The sequence below is a fragment of the Pteropus vampyrus genome, unplaced genomic scaffold (assembly GCF_000151845.1).
Source record: "Pteropus vampyrus isolate Shadow unplaced genomic scaffold, Pvam_2.0 Scaffold533, whole genome shotgun sequence".
Classification (NCBI taxonomy): Eukaryota; Metazoa; Chordata; class Mammalia; order Chiroptera; family Pteropodidae; genus Pteropus; species Pteropus vampyrus.
In genome coordinates, this window is record NW_011889314.1 from 167,068 (window position 1) to 171,929 (window position 4,862).

At 34.1% G+C, this 4,862-nt stretch overlaps 1 pseudogene; it reads right to left on the minus strand.

Moving 5' to 3' along the window:
- Positions 1-2,552: 2,552 nt before the first annotated feature.
- Positions 2,553-3,292, minus strand: LOC105307939 (annotated as a pseudogene).
- Positions 3,293-4,862: the final 1,570 nt, after the last annotated feature.

Genomic DNA, 4,862 nt, shown 5'->3' on the forward strand with positions numbered 1-4,862 from the left:
AGAAAACAAAGAAACATGCCACAAATTTAAAATTGGAGAATAATGCGGACAAAAATATCTAAAGAAAAATAAAGATTCATGGTCAGTTACATGAAATGTACATATGATGAGGTGAAAAAATTTGTTTAGAAGAAGCACAACTACTCTGAAATTACAGGAAAATTTCCCCTGTAGTTCCCCAACCCCCAGAGGACTCTTCTGAAACAATGCAAACAGTACAGAGTCCATAAGTCATTCTACCATGCCAATGTGCTTCTGTCCTAATGTGCCTTTCTTCTAAGAGGAAGACTGGGGTACCAGGCACAACAGTATATTAAGATGAATGAGGAAGAATCTAGGAAGAAATAAAGTCCTAGGGAGTTGCAAGCCCAGACACAGAGCATGCTGTCATTTGAGGGCTATCTCCTGGGATATGGATCATGGATTTGCTCAGTAGAGAAGGCTTCTGGGCCAACAGAGGAGCAGGAGTTATAACGTAGGGTTCATGAGACCTAGGAGTATCAGAGACAGCTGGGACAAGTGATTTTCAGGCTGCCTCAACTGAGATTGGTCAAGATTTGAATAGGCTTAAGGCTGCAGAAGGAACTCATCAGTGGATTTCATTGATAAGAATTAAGGAGGGAGAGGCAGAGAAAATTAATTGAGAAAAAGGAGAAAGAAAAGGGGGAGGAAGTTCTTTAGTGCTCAGATACTATTCAGTAAGTATGTCCCTTGGTAATTGTTTATTTTTTATTGGGTTCATTAATTTATTTAATGATAAATATTAATAGAATACTTTCTATACTGTCCTTAGTGATATTATAGCCATAAACATAAGGGACACACCTCCTCCTCACATGAAACTTAGAATGTAATGAGGGAGACATACACTGAATAAGAAATTATGAATGTGATTAATGTTACAAAGTGGTAATAGGGAGTGCTATGATAATATATAGTGGAGGAACCCTTATTGGACCTAAGTTCTGGGAGGTCTTCCCTGGTAAAATGATGCTGAAACTGAATTTTGAAGAATGAATAGATGTTAATAGGCAAAGCATGAATGACCAATGTTTCAGGTAGAATAATTAGCCAGTGCAAAGCCTCAGAGATAAGACAGTTTGAAGTTTTCAGGCAAGTAAAAGAAAACACACCTGGCTCTCAAATTGCAAAAAGAGAGCATGTTGTTCTCTTGAGGCTGAAAGGAAGGATGGGAGCCAGGTCTTGAATGGCATGATAAATTTTGAAAAGGAGTTAGTATTTTAATTTAAGGGCAGTGGCAAGTATGTGAAGAGTGTTAAGCAAAATAATCACATTTATATATTTTAAACATCTGTTACTGAATTGTAGGTAATGGGAATTAGGCAAACAAGATTTAAAGTCGGAAGAACATATAGGTGACTTAATTTTGTTCCAAATATGACATGTGAAGCCTAGATTAGAATGGTTATATTGTAGAAGAAAATAAAAGGATATATTTATGAGGTGTTTAGAATGTGAAATGAATAAGACTTGCTGACTGATTGAGTATTGGGGATCAGAAGGAAGGAAAAAACCATTATTACTCTCAGATTTTGGGTTGAAAAACTGAATAAACATTGATGCCATTTATTGTGACTGGGGACTCTGAAAGAAGAGCAGGTTTAAGGAGGAGACAGTTTAGTTTCAGGCTTGTTGAGTGGGAAATGCCTGTGAAGCATCCAAGTAAGTGAGCAGTTAGATTTGTGAATTAGGAACTCAAGAAATAGTACCCTAGCTTTGAGAGCATCTAGCTCTTAGTAATAAAACTATGGGAATAGCTGCCACTTAGGGACAGAATATATAGAGAGAACAGGCCAAAGATGGAATTCTGAGAAACAGTAAGTGTGGTGGTTGAGCACATGAAGGAAACTAGGAAAATTGATACTGGGAAGGAATTCCCTAAGAAGTAGGAGGAAAACCAGGAGACTGTGGTATTGCAGAAGCCCAGTGGAGTATGGTTAGCAATGATTAAATAAAGAAGAAATACCCATCTAAGTGAATAACAAAGAATTAGAAAAAAGTATCATTGATTTATTTCTACAGAGAAAGCCAGAGATATTGTTAGAAAGGTTCCTGGAGAACCATAGGACAAAATAATATAGACATTAGTTTCATTTAATTAGGCAGAGCAGTGGAAAGAAATGAAAAAAATTATGTGTAACTTCAATAAAGCTTTTATTCCAAATATAGAAATCCTCAATTAAATTGAATGTGCCTCACTGATTTTGGCTTTATATTTATCCAAGACTATCAAACAAGTTACATAAACTCTTAGAGGAGATCTTCCGAATGACTAGGAAATCTTATTCAAGGAAAATAGGACCTCTAAACACACATCTAGGTGATTATTCTCCTGTGAAATAGATATTATTTCTATGTCTTTTTTTTTTAGAGAATATATCATCAGAATTGAATATTGAAAGCTCTTCATTTTTAGAATAACAGAGAGGCAGAGAAAAGTGCAAAAATCTCTAGCCTGTATTTACTTAAAGTATTGATAGTGTTACAAAAATTCTCTCTGTACCTGCAATCATTCATATCTAAACACAAAACTAAAACAGCATTCTAAACAGAAAGTTCAAAATAAAGTCAAGTCTAAGTTTAAGGCTTAACATACATTTCCAGACAGTGACCAAAATGAAGATGTAAGATATAATTAAGGAAAAGAAGTAGCCATTGATATAAACCCACTGTTAGCAATGATTACAAACTCTAGCTTGTAGGTGTCTACACAAGCAAGTTTCATAACCCGAGGGAAATAACAATAAAAACTATCTACTTTATTAGGGCCACAAAAAGGCAAGTTTATGACAAAAATAAACTGAGATACAGTATGGATTATCTCCACTATCCAGGAAGTCACTACAAAGGATACACACATTTTGGGGCTCATTAAGGTCAGGTAGTAGGCTTACAGATTGCGGTGTATCTGTCATATACCATTGCTATGAGCAGCACCATTTCAGCTCCACCTATGACATGAATAAAAAATATCTGTATCATGCATTTTGGAAAAGAAACAATGTTACAGTCAGTGAAAAGATCAGAGATCATTTTGGGCACTGTGGAGGAAGAAAGACCTAGATCAAGAAGAGAGAGGTTGGCTAATAAGAAGCACGAGGGAGTGTAAATGAGAGTCAATAACTACTGTTAACACAATGAAGAGGTTTCCCAGGATAATTCCCATGTAGAACACAGAGAAGAACCAAAAGAGAAAAAGATGTATCTCCCATGAATTTGAAAGTCTAATCAACACAAATTCAGATACCACAGAGTCATTTGCTCCATCCATTGACTGAATCAGGAGAGAAGAAGCTGAAGTAATCTGAAGGTAGAAAATAAGGAAGAATTAAGAAACATGGGTATTAAACATTGATATATTGTTTGCTCATCAGTGATTTTGTAGGAAATATGTTGCAAGTGCTAAAATATGAAGTTAGAAAACACATAGAGAGGGCAGGTGAAAGGAAGATAAATGAATAGAAGAATTGAGATAATCAGAAGTTAGACCAGAGAGTCAAGGATAAAAATCATGGGAATATGGCAGGTAAGGTAAGGAATTAAGAGCAAAGTGAAACATTCTCCTAACAGAGTGCTTCTTTACCACACTTTTTGTGCAATAATTCTGGTTTCTTCAGTCTTATTCATTATATTAAAAAAAAAATCTTCCATGCCATGAATAGTGATTCATATTTGTAATGTTCAAACTCTTAATCACTTTTGTCCATACATTCGCTAAGTGAACTTTCTCTCTAAATATTATTTTATTTCATGTCTCAAAATCTCAGGCATGAATCACACAAAATAGTAATAATCCAATGAAGGAAAAGTGTTGGATTTAATAGGGGAGGTAGCATAAAATGAAAAAGGCTTACTCTTTTGATAGTTTCCAATACTTGTGATTGCAACCAGTCACTTGGAGAAGGTTCACTTGAAATCTAGTGAAACTCCAAACCACAAAGGCTCAGGGAGAAGCACCTAGCAAGGTGCTAAAAAGAGAGATTTTGAGAGATTTTGAGAGAGATTTTGTGCTTTTGAGCTCTGTTCTAGGATTAATAATTGGCAATTCAAACATGAAACTGAAAAATGATGTCTTCACTGAAATAAAATATATTAAATAAAAATATAACTTTTTAGGTTAAAAAAATAGTGGCCTGCAAAACAACTTCCCTGCTTTGCTTATTGTTCAATATATTAAATAAAAATATAAAAATAATGGTGTCTTCACTGAAATAAAATATTAATTATGATACATAAAGAGCATGTAAAAACTACAGTGCTCTGGAGTCATAAAAATAAAGGTCACAATAGCTTGTCTTCAAATATTTGAAGCTTAGTTCTGCTAAAATGCTCTTTAAAGGTGAGTAAAATTGCTGCAAACAACTTTGAAAGACAATATTTGTGATTAGCACTACAAAAAAGTAGAAAGGTTGAAGATGTCTATCTATGAAATATATTTGGACCCATTCATTATTTAATCTAGAGTAAAAAATTAGAAGTACATTTAAAAAAGATAATGAAATATGAAAAATATGCAGAAAGGGAAAATTGATAAGATTCATACCAAAGATAAAGTGGCAATTATAAATGATAGAAATTTAGATTTGTTAACACATCCACTAAATTTTTAAGTCACAAAAATCGGCTACAAAGGAGTATGTCTTATGCGATATGATTTACATGAATATGCTGCAAAAATATGTAAGTATACACATCAGTACCTCAAGATAATCACTTTGAATAATGACATATTGGGTAATTATGTTAGAAATGTTGACTACATTGTATATTTTTCTATGTTTCTATTGTTCAACATTCCTGCCAGCATTTGGTGTTGTCAGTGTTCCAGATTTTAGCCATTC